The following is an 11,499-nucleotide window of genomic DNA, read 5'->3' as shown; positions in this document are numbered from 1 at the left end:
CTGGGCAGGGTTTGTTGTCAGGGGGAAAAAGGGCAAATTTCCACAGAGAGCAGCAGGCAGGAGGCAGGAGGTGTGGAGTAGGGGGATGAGGACAGTGCCCATGGCTCTGGCACCTCGTGGGGCTTGGTTGCCAGTTCAGACTTTCAGGGTTGTTACACAAGGTCTTTGTGTCACAAAGGTCTTTGTGAAAAGCCTGTGGTGGAAATGATCTCCTCCAGGTGTGTCTGCACTGGGATTTTGGTCTAAAATGGGCTGTTCTTTCCTCTCCCCCATTCCCCTTCCCTCTGAGCGAGGTCTGGCAGAGGAAAGGCTGAAAGAGAAGCTCCCATGGGTTGGTTGCAGTGACCTGAGGGTGCCTCAGTGCCATGCTGACCCCTCTGCCCAGGAGGCACAGCCTTGCCAGCCCAGCAGCCACATCACATATGTCCCCTGTCCCCACTGGCTGCAGGAAATGCCACAATCCACCGGCTGGGATGGGACCAAAAGGACCTTCCATCTGCCTTGAGCCTTCTGGAAAGATCTCATCTGGTGTCTCCCAGTGGCTCAGCTGGGGACTGGATCCAAGTGAGGAGTCCCTGGGTGGGTTTGGGGTGAGCTGGGGCAGTTTGGGATCCCAGGTGCTGCATCCCTTTTCTCTGAGCTGCAGCCAGGCCAGGAAAATCTGTGGCCAAAGTGAATCCTGGCAGTCCCAAATCCCAGCCCTGGGATGTTTGTACTTCTGCCAGCTCCCCACACATGGAGGCTCAGAGGTGACCTTGGCCTTTCCAGGGGTGAGGACCAGAGACCACCCACCTCATCCCAGCCACCTGCCCCACTCCAGGTGCCAGGGCTAAGGTCACCTCTTCATCTCTAGCCCCCATCTCTCTCAGCCAGTGCCTTTCCCACCTCCCTCACCCCCCCTGCCCCCAGGACCACTAAGCCCACCATCCCACAGTGCTGGGTGCTTGTTCAGCTGGCTGGAGGAGCAGGCAGGGCAGCTGCTGGGTGGTCAGAGCATGGGCTACGACCCCCTCTTCCTGCTGCTGCAGCTGGACAGCACCGGGCTGGGTGATGGGGAGGGGAATGGCACCAGTCTGCTGGATCAACTGGGTGAATTTAACCCTTCCAGGACAAGCCTGGCTCTCTTGAATAGCTCTGTGCAAAATCGGAGCCTTCTGTAGAGCCAGCCCTTCCCAGCAGGGGGGAATTCAGAGGAGCAATCACAGCCCTAAAATCATTCCTCACCCTCCAACCCCAAACACCTCCTGCCTGCAGGGTGCCCACATTGCTGCCAAACCAGAACTCCTGGGTGCAGGCTGTATTTCCTTTCTAAATGTGTAACAGCACAATTTATTTGATATATTTGGCCTAAAAAATTGTGATTTCTCTTGTTAATCCCTCTGCAGACATTCCCAGAGGTGAACTGGAGGCTGTCAGAGCCTCATACTCAGGCAGAGGTGGAGGAGTGGGTTCCAGGCAGAGGCTGCTGCCCACCCCAAGGCAGAGGGGCTGAGTGGGAGCCTCTGAATAAAACACAGAAGCAACAGGAGGAGGGCAAAGCTGATAAAAATGCCCTGAGCAGCTGTGGCAATGTGGGCAATGTGGTGACACCACAATTGGCTGTCACTTGTTTTCAGGCTTAGCATCTCTGGCATGTCAAAAAAAACTTGTTTTTCTGTCCCGAGAGCCCTCTCAGGGGCTGAGGCATTTCTGCACCCCAAAAGTCTGTATCTACTTCCAGCAGGGATGCAGGAGGAAGTCCAGGGAACAGGACAGACCTTCTGTGAGGAGTGGGGGCCATTTGGGCTGAAAAAGTCTGATTTAAAGGTGAGAGGTAGGAAGAGATTTTGGAGGTTTTCCTGTGTTTCTGGCTCATACAGAGAGCTGTTCATGGGTTGATCCACACCCTTGGGAGCTCATCCCTGGCCTGGAGAGCAGGGAGAGGAGAGGAGAAGGCACACAGCTCCTGTGGGTGCTGCCAGGGCAGTGGGGCTGTCTCTGTGCAGGCGCAGAGCTGAGCTCTTTGTTCATCCCTGCTACGAAGCTAGAGAAAAACACTCCTGCCGAGTGCATCCAGAAATAACCCAGGCCTCCAGCAGCCAAAAAGCTTCCAAGAGGGAATTTTAAAGTGCTGGGAATTTGGCCTCTCAGCCTGTGCTTGGGGCTCCTCTGCTGCTATAATGTCCCAGGCAGGGAAAGGCAGACCCTGAACACAGCCCTGAGCTCCAGGAACTCTCATATCAACAGGGAACTGTTCACTCCTGGGTTGCCCCAAGACCCTCTCAAGGTTCTCTTTTCACCTCAGTCTTTCCCAGCACCACCATCACAGCTCTCCTGCCTTGAAAAGACACTGGTGATGGACACTTTCCATGTGGGATGTGCTTCAGGGGTAGTGGTGCCCCAAAATCCCTCAAGAGCCCCTCACTTTGCTGCATCCCTGAGATGAGGCCTCCTTGCAGGGACAGCCCTGCTGATTTGGGAATCTGGAAGGGAAATGCAATAAGAATGAGAGGTTCCCTTGCCTCCAGAAGAGAGGAGCTGGGGGCATTTAGAAACAGGCCTTCCCTGTCTCTGGGAAGGACAGCAGATTCCTGCACTATCCATCTGGGGTTTGAGTCACACCATGAAGAAAACGTCCCTCCGTGGCACATGTCAGAGGCTTCAGGGAACACAAATGTTGCTTCACTGCTCTGGCCCCACTGTTTGTTCACCCACGGGGATCTCCTGGCCAGCTTTTCCATGTGTCAGCATCTCCTCAGCACCCCAGAGCAAGGGCACTGCGTGGCAGATGCTCCACGGAGGGACAGACACCTTGTCACGGAGCAGCAGCTCTGCTCCAGCTCCTGGGGCAGCTCAGGGCTGCTCCATCCCTTCCTTTGGGGCTGGAACCCAGCACAGAGCTCAGCTTCCTGAATCCAAGACAGGTTGCAGCTTCTGGGAACCTCCCGTGCCCTGATCTGATCCCACACACCCCAAACTACCCCTCTGGGGCAGGACACTGAGGGGGGATGATGACCTGAGTGGTCTGGGCACATGCAGGAGGTCACTGAAGACACGCTGGCTTTGCAGAGCAGATCCCGTGATGGATAGAGGATCATCTGTTTATTTTAAGTTTTACAGGGGGCATTTTCCCTTGCCAGGAGTTGGAGAATAGAGGGCCCGGGTACCATCTGCCCAGGGGACTGGTGAATCATCCTATTTTCCAGTTAACAGCACTTGTTTGCTTTGGGAGATCTCCAAGTTAAGGGGGAAGAAAAAGAAAACCCAACCCATGGATCTTTTCCCACACAATAAGAAAAATGCCTTGTTTTCTTTTTTTTTCTTCTTTTTTTTTTTCTTTTTTTTTCCCAAAAGCCAGTGTCAACTCTGCTTCTACTTAGCAGTGGGCTGGATAAAAATAGACAGTGAAGTCATGACGCCTTCAGGAGAACCAGGTATGGCCTGGGGAGAGGGGTGAGAGGAGACAGGCTTTGGGGACAGGGACAAAACCCAGCATGATGCAGGCAGGCAGGGTCTGTCCCAGGAGAGCTGCTGGTTGCCCCAGAGTCTCGTGATTTCCCTGGCACACTGCTGGGAGGGGCAGGAGCCTCTCTGGTGATGCTCCAGAGTTCAAGCTGCCGCAGATGGGGCTGCAGCCCAGAGAACACCAGGAGATCAGCTCTGCCCAAAGCCGAGGCATTCAGAGCTGGAGGCACTCTGGGAAGCAAGGGGGGTGGAAGCCAAGGAGTTGTGCTCCTGCTTTCTCCAGGACCATATTGCTGCTGCCTCCTCTCGCAGTTTTCTGCTCAGATCTGGCTTTTCCTCCTGTTTGATCTCCAAGCCAGGCTGAAAGCACGCTGGGCTCCATGGAAGGAGTGTGCCTGGGAGAGACTTTGATGTCTCCTGCTCAGGGCAGGGGCTCTGGAAGCCACTTGGACACCTGGAGCACAAGGAGGTGCAGCTGATGCTCATATTTTGGTCCTGCTGGTGGCAAAGCTTTCCTGGGGCTGCTCATGCAGAGCTGGGCACATCCTGAGCTCAGCCAGCTCAGGGCTGGTGTGGCTGCAAGTAAAGACCCTCTGGGGCAGAACTTCAGGTATTTCTGCACCACAGGACAAATCAGGGATGGGAGGGCAACTTTACAGCCACACAAATGGATGTGAAAGCCCAGGACACACCACAGAAATGCTGAGTCCCTCTGCAGGCCTGGTTTTTCTCAGGTGTGGCTTGGCTGAGTGCTGCAGAAGACCTCAAATCACTGCCTCTGTGGTGTCCCCTCTGTCACCACACAGCTGTCCTGCCAAAGCCACTGCCACAGCTTTGTACCTTTCCAGCCAAGCACCTGCTTGGGTCATGACTGAAATGAGTTTGGCTGGCTTCAGCACACCCTTCCACAGGTATTTCTGCACATGCTTGGAAGCACCATGGAAGCTGCAAGGAGATTCCAATTTTACGTAGCAAAAGGATGCTGCTCAGCAGGAGCTGGAACTTCAGGCTTTACATTTGCAGGATACAAGCTCAGGGCTTTTTTTGCCCTTCTACCTAAACAAATTAAAACTTTCAAGGAAAAAATATAATCCCTGTGGAAACTTTAGCCTCGCTTACAAGGAAGGAACATGAAAATTCACATTGTGGGGGGAAAAAAACATGTCCTTTGCTCTTCCACCTGCTCCTGAGCCGTGGTTTCTCTGCAGCAGGAGGCTGGAGAGGCGCGAGGGGAATATCTGCATTTCTCTGGGATCAGTCACTGGAACCAGCATTATCACTGGAACAATGGGCTCAGCCCAGGCCGGCAGTGCCAGGGCTGCTCCGCTGCAGCGCCCCCGGGTTTATTTTTGTCCGGGCTTGGAGCGGGGGTGGCGGAGATCAGGTGACAGTGCCCGAGGAGCGCTTGGCATCGCCTGTCCTGCCACCGTGTGTGCACAAGTCCGTGGGAGCAGCGAGCAGGCAGGGATGGGGAGCAGGCAGGGTGGATGCCCCTCCTGATGGGATCCTTTCTCTTGGATGAGCCTCCCTGGACACCCCGGGGGGAGAAGGGATGCTCTAGCAGTGTGGGACCACTGATGCTCCCCCTTGAGCTTTGCAGTCTGGTCTGGGGAATCAAAACCCGAAACTGTGCTTTGGTACTGGGATTAGGAGCTGGAAACAACCAGTTTCTGATGGAATTGAGTCATGGGATACAGGAGGTGACCAAGGGGACACAGAAAGGACTGTGGTGGGGCCAGGCAAGCCAAGCTTCCCAAGAACCAGCGCAGTGTTTCCATCTTCAAGCTTGCCTTTTTTTCCATAGGATTTCCATACTGGGCTGTGTTTGAGCAGCACCAGAGACCCCAGTTCATCCCCAGTGCCCCCATGCTGTCCCAGAATGACAGCCAGCCTGGGGGATGTGGCTGAGACAACCTTTGAGTTGCTAATTTGGCAAGGTGGTCAAATCTGCCAGCATCCTTGGCCACACAGGAACACCTTCCTGACGAGAATCCATCCTGGCTCCATCCCCAGCCTCAGCAGAGCTGAGTGGCACTGCCTGAGGGTTCACCCCCTGCTTTCTTCATCACCTGGAAATAATCCACAGCACTGGAGAGTTTTATTTCCCAAGGGGCTGAGAAAAGAGAGGAGCCTGGAGTGAATCAAAATCTGGGAAGTGTATGGGAGCAGCAGTGACTGGAGGAAGCTCACAGTGCTGGAGAGGGAGCAGAGCTGCACCGGGGTTTGGGGACACAGAGGGCAGAGGGAGGGGGTCTGTGCAGAGAGTGCCACTGTGGGGACACAGGACATGACATTAATTTCTCAGATATGGGATGAGGAAGAGGAGCCAAGGTGCTGTGGCCCAGCTGGGGTGCAGGTGTGTGTGACATCACATGTGTGGTCACTGTCCAGAGACCTGAGCATCACCCAGGGCCCTGTGCTGTGGCTCAACACACAAGTCCAGCCTGACCCCAAAGAGAGCCAAGTGCTCTGTAGCAGAGGCTGGGGCTCTCCCTGATCCCAGGGGTGTTCCAGCTGTGCTCTGGAAGCCACACACTGCGAAAATCCCCCTGCATGGGTCAGCCCGTCCTGCAAAGAATCCCCTTTTATATAAATCCCAGCACATGATGCTAGAGTGGAAGGAGCCTCCCCTGCCCCAGCAGGTCATTTCAGGCTTGGCTGAGCTTCTTTCCTCTCGAGGGGATGTTTGCCAGCATCTCGGAAATGGCACCGGTGGGATCTGCAGCCCAGGCTCAGCACTGTCAGGGGAGGACCTGCTCTCTGCAGCTCGGAGCAGCAAATCCCTCTTGCAGCAGAAGGACAGGGATGGATAATGTGGGAGCATATGGAAATCTATGGACCCCTCTGGCAACAGATGCACTGAGCCTAACTCAGCTTCCAAGGGTCTGACCCTGTCGGTGCCTCCCAGCAGTGTCTCCCTAGATCCCTGTGTGTCTGGACATCTCTGATGAGGAGATCAAAGAGCTCTGTGTTCATCCACAGGGCTGCAAACACGCTGGAAGGGATGCAGGTGCAGAGCACTGCCCTCCCCTGCACCCTCAGCACAGCCTTTACCTCGCTGTGTGGACAAAGGACACACACACACACACACCCAGGAGTGAGGCTGTGGATATCGCCGATCAATTTTCCTGCAGGGAAGGCTTCCAGACTGCTCTGCTGGGTGATATTCTGCAGACATTCAGCCAACAGGAGCTAAATCCAGCTGGGATTTGTAGCGAGGTCTGATGCATGCCCCACTCACTGGACTGTCACGGTCAAGGCAACGTGTCTTTCTGGGCTGATTAGGGAAAGTGTCAGGGACCTCACAGCCCAGACTGACAGGCCAGGGCTTCTCCTCTCACTCTGCTGTGTTCCACTAATTGCAGCTCTCCCTAATTAAAAATCAGTGATGTGGCTTTGGCAGCTGCAAGTCAGGTCCCCCAGGCGAGCTTGGGGCAGAGGGGGGAGGTGGGGGAGGATGGAGTCATCCCTGGAGCTTGGTGCCTTCCCTGCCATGGCCAGGTGCTGCAGAGGAGCTGAATATCCAGGAGAGTCCAAAATCAGAGCCCACCTTGCCAGAGACATGGGGCAGCCCAGGGTGTCCTGGGCCCTGAGTTGTTGAGCTGGAGTGAAATGCTCTGTGCCAGCTGCAAAGTCCCTTTCCAGGTGGCAGTGGTGGCTCCAGTGACCACATGGCACTGGGAGCTGGGGCTCTGCAGCGGAGGTAGCAAATCCCAGGACGCTCTGATGAGCTGGCAGCACTCTGCCTCTCCCAGGGGACAGGAAGGGCCAACTCGCTGCCAGGCACTTAAAATCAGATCAAATAAAAGATCTATAGAAGTGCAGCTTCCTGTTGGCGTGCTGGCTGCTGATCTATCAGCTCTTTCTCCTTCCTTATTTCCACGTGAGGGAGTAAGTTTTGTTTCAGGGATGTCTTCCCATGGGATAATAATCTCTCCAAGCAAACTCACCCTGAGTGAAGGCAGGAGGAGCATCCAGTCAGCAGCACGAATGTACAATGTCAGTGACTCCTGGTTTAATTTCATTAACGAGTTCTTGTGCTCTCACTGCATCCATACAGACTCACAGACACCAGGGAATGTTCCAATCCCCTGCCACAGACACCTTCCACTAGACCAGGCTGCTCCAAGCTCTGTCCAACCTGGCCTTTTCATGGCTATTTCCAAACACACCCTGTTTGGAAATCCATGGATGAAGGGGGTGTCTGTCTGCCAGGATGTCAGATAAGGGCAGGAAAGGTGATTCTTTTATTGCCTGGAGAAGCTGTAGGTGGGAATAGAGCCATCAACCCATATGGCCTTAGAGGATGCTGCAGTGAGGTCTTGGGAGAGGGATGGTGGTTTGGGAGAGGGTGAACTGTATGGCAAACACTTCAAGGGGATGAACAGGAGAGGCAGGACTCTCTGATCTCTCTGCTGGTCATGGACATCTTCCAGGAACTGGTGAGCAGATTTTGGAGAGCGGCTGGATGTCTTTAGTGTGCTAGTCTATGAGAGAGCAGGAGAGAAACTTTGGACATGAGCCTGGAGTGACAGGACGAGGGGGAATGGCTTCAAACTAACAATGAACAGGGTTAGTTGGGATATTGGGAAGAAGTTCTTGACTATGAGGCCCTGGCACAGGTTGCCCAGAGAAGCTGTGGCTGCCTCATCCCTGGAAGTGCCCAAGGCCAGGTTGGATGGGGCTGGGATAGTGGAAGGTGTCCCTGCCCATGTCAGAGCGGATGGAATGAGATGATCTTTAAGGTCCCTTCCAGCCCAAATCATTCTGTGGTTCTACAATCTCCCTGGGGACATGGGGAGGATCCTGCCCAGCTCTTCTCTCCAGCCTGCAGCCAGGGAGGACTTGCAGATGGAAAGCTCACAGCTGGGGCTGCTCTGGATGGGCTAATAATACCCCTGGGAGAAGGTCAGGTGGGCAGCAGCAGGGGCAGCTCCCATTACAGGCTGTCACATATCACCCTCAGCTGCCAGAGCCTCCAGGAAGTTTTGGGATGTCTTGGAGGAGAGCTGGCATTGCCAGCCCTCCCGTGGTGGCTTTCCAGGGAGATGGCAGCAGGTGGCTGCCAATCTGCACCATGGCACAGAAATTTCACCCCCAGCCAGCCCCTGCCCTGCATCCCCCAGATCACCACATCCTGCCCTTCTTCCCCATCCCAGCAGGACCCAGGGCCACCGTGCTGTCCCATGGCCACAAATGTCCCAGCAGAGAGGGTTTTTCTTGCTGAAAAGCTGCTTAGCAGCTTATGGAAACAATAAAAGTAGTATTATCTTCAATGCTGAGGCAGATGGTTTGGATGATTGGTTTGACTTTTAAGCTGGATTTGAGCTACGGATATTCTGATTTTTAACAATTTTTGGCTGGTCAGACTCTGGCAGCGTAATCCCCAGATTCCTGCTCCATAAATCCAGTCCTCTCTGCGCCAGGGGCTGTGGGATGGAGACTTGCCCTGGGAGGGCACCCTGTGTGTGGGGAGGCACCCAGACCCCCCAACCTGGGCTGGCAGCCACCGTCCCTGCCACCACCACGGCCACCACCAGCCCTCCACATGCCGGGTGTCACCTCTGCCACCACAGCCTTGTCACCCTGACCTTGGGGGGACAATGCCCCTCTCTCCTCCAGCCCCGCGTGGGTGGCTCTGCAAATCCAGCACTGGCAGCAGCCCAGGCCGGAGCTTCTCCTCGCAACATTGTCTTTTGCAGAGGGATTTATTTAGTTGTTCTCCTAATTATCAGGAGCCTGTGGACTTCCTGCCACCATCTGAGGACTGGTGCCAACCCTCAGTGCTCCTTCTCCCGGCAGAGCCTGTTCCTGCTGTCACCCCCGCACCGGTGTCAGCGTGGAGCTGTTGTGTGGAGAGCTCAGGAGATGACATCCTGCTCATCAGGACATGGCCAGGGGCCTTCTGCATCCCTCCTGCATCTCTCCTGCAGCAGGGACCCTCAGCCACCCAGGAATCCCTCCAGGGATAAGGGATCTGCCTTGCTCCAGGGCTCCCAAGCAGCCTCTGGGGTTGCCCTGTAGCCATGGTTTGCCTGATTGCCTCTTTTGCAAGGCAAATAAGAGATTTGGGGATGAAATCCATGTTCAGCTCTGTTGGGGTTGGGAAAGACTCCTCTGAGGGCAGTTGCAGACAAATAAAAGCCATCTCTGGAGGCTCATGGTCAACCTTTTTCTGAGGGATTTGCAGCACCCACTCAGGCACACAGCAGGGTCTCAGGTAATGAATTTCCTGCCCCAAACCCCACAGCTGCCCCACCTGAGGAGAGCCATCACATCCAGAACATCTTGTGTGTTAGAATGGTTTTTATTTAGCAAATCTGCAGAGCATTAAAATAAAACTCCCGTAAAACAAGGGTCATCTTTGTGTGTACATTGAAATTGTAAACTGGGAGAAAGAGGAAGACTCCTACAGAGGTCAAAGGTCACCCAAAACATCCCTTCAAGAGAAATATCATCAGTTTTCTGCTCCCATCGTGAGCTCTGGTGCTGCTCAGCAGTCACCAGTGAAGCAGAGGAGAGAGAAGGAGGGAAGGAGGAATGAGGATGAAGGATCTGGGAAGTCTTGGTTCAGTGCAAAACACTTCCCTGCTGCATCCAGATCACAAAACACTAGGGAAAAAAAAACTTGTAAAACCACAGGGGTGATTTTGGGTCTGTTTGTGAGAGGCAGAGGGAGGTGACCCTGGCAAGGGCGAGCTGCGGGACCCTGGGGGTCCAGGAGAGGTGACAGCAGGGATGGCGACAAGACCGCGCAGAGGGATCTCAGTGCCCGATCCCCGGCAGCCTTTCCCCTGGCGGCTCCCGCGGGGCCTGGAAAGCACTGTCAGAGCTGCCAGGCTTATCTTTAGCTCTGTTCCCTCCCTCGCCCCCGCGCCCACCTCCTCGCCGCGCTCCGCGTCCCGGCCCCCGCCAAAACACGCGTTATATAAGCGCTCGCACAACCATCTGGGGCTGAGTCAGCCGCGAACCCAAACGGACAGCAAACCCCCGAGGCGGGGATGGCGACCCACGGAGAATGGGATTTTGGGGGCATCCCCCCCGGCTGATGCCACCCTGAGTGTCCAGCCTGGGAGGGGACAGCCAGGGACACCCCAGCCTGGGGGATGGGATGATGCTTGGGGTCGTCAGGCAAAGAGGGAAGGCTTAATTACACACTGATTGGCAAAATAAATGTGCCAGCTGCAGGGGAAGAGGAGAGGGAACATCGAGCGGCTGGGGAAGGGGTGTTGATCTGTCAGCTTGCACACATCTCTTCCCCCTCCATCCTGATATTCCATGGGAAATCCTTCGCATTTCATCAGCACCACCAAGCCCGGTTTTACTCCAAATTTATTCATTTGGGATTTCTCCCCAGAGCCCAGGGTCAGGACAGAATATGTCCTTCACCTCTTTCCTAAAAATCACCGTTTTTCCCTGTGAGCAGGAAAAATGCTTCCCCAGGAGCGTTTGTGACCTGAACTTTGCAGCGTTGTGCTGACTCACAATGGCTTGTCACAAAAAACTGCCTAAAAGTGACAGAAAAAGGGACGCTGACTCATGTGTTTGCCTTCCCCGAGCGAGGAGAAATGTGAAAGGTGAACAAAGTACTTAACGGGTGATAATTACATTCTGTGCTGAAAAAAATCAATCCATATTAATAAGCCGGAGTGTTATTGCTAATAGAGGCATTTTACAATTAAAAAAAAATTAAAAGTATTTGATGTTTTTAACCTTGACAGTGACCTGTTAACAACAAGTGTAAGGAAACCCCTAATTTTGTCCCACTCACAATTATAAATCCGTGTTAAGGAGAAACTCCAGCCATCGCCTTCCTGAGCTCCCCCTGGGATGCTGGAGGTTGTTTCCCTGGCAATATCCCATTTTTCAGTGGGATGAAGCCTGGTGTGGGATGGGGTGGAAGAGCTGGCCCCTCTGGGAGAGCTCTTGGCATTGCCTTTATGGAGGGGAAGAACAGAGCTGCAGAGGGTCCACCTTAATGTAGGATGAAAAAGCAAATTGCCAGCAGGAGAGCAGAGATGCTGCTCCGTTACTATGGTTACCCCCAGAGACAAC

Source organism: Lichenostomus cassidix, chromosome 14 (genome assembly GCF_008360975.1).
Source record: "Lichenostomus cassidix isolate B80296 chromosome 14, HeHo_3.0, whole genome shotgun sequence".
Classification (NCBI taxonomy): Eukaryota; Metazoa; Chordata; class Aves; order Passeriformes; family Meliphagidae; genus Lichenostomus; species Lichenostomus cassidix.
Note: the sequence above shows the minus strand (reverse complement) of the source record.